This window comes from Limulus polyphemus, unplaced genomic scaffold, assembly GCF_000517525.1.
Source record: "Limulus polyphemus unplaced genomic scaffold, Limulus_polyphemus-2.1.2 Scaffold309, whole genome shotgun sequence".
NCBI classification, from domain to species: domain Eukaryota; kingdom Metazoa; phylum Arthropoda; class Merostomata; order Xiphosura; family Limulidae; genus Limulus; species Limulus polyphemus.
In genome coordinates this window covers 627847-628077 of record NW_013665919.1, presented here as the reverse complement: position 1 = coordinate 628077, position 231 = coordinate 627847, and positions in this window count along the sequence as shown.

Sequence of the window (231 nt, the reverse complement as noted above, 5' to 3'; positions counted from 1 at the left end):
TCTTACTAAGATAAAGTAACTTTAGTGCCAAACCTCCCTGTGGTTTTTTGTATGCATCTAGTTAGATCTTATCAAGATAAAGTAACTTTAGTGCCAAACCTCCCTGTGGTTTTTGTATGCATCTAGTTAGATCTTATACAAGATAAAGTAACTTTAAGTGCCAAACCTCCCTGTTGGTTTTTGTACTAGCTATACTAGTTAGAATTCTTTACTAAGGATAAGTAACTTAGT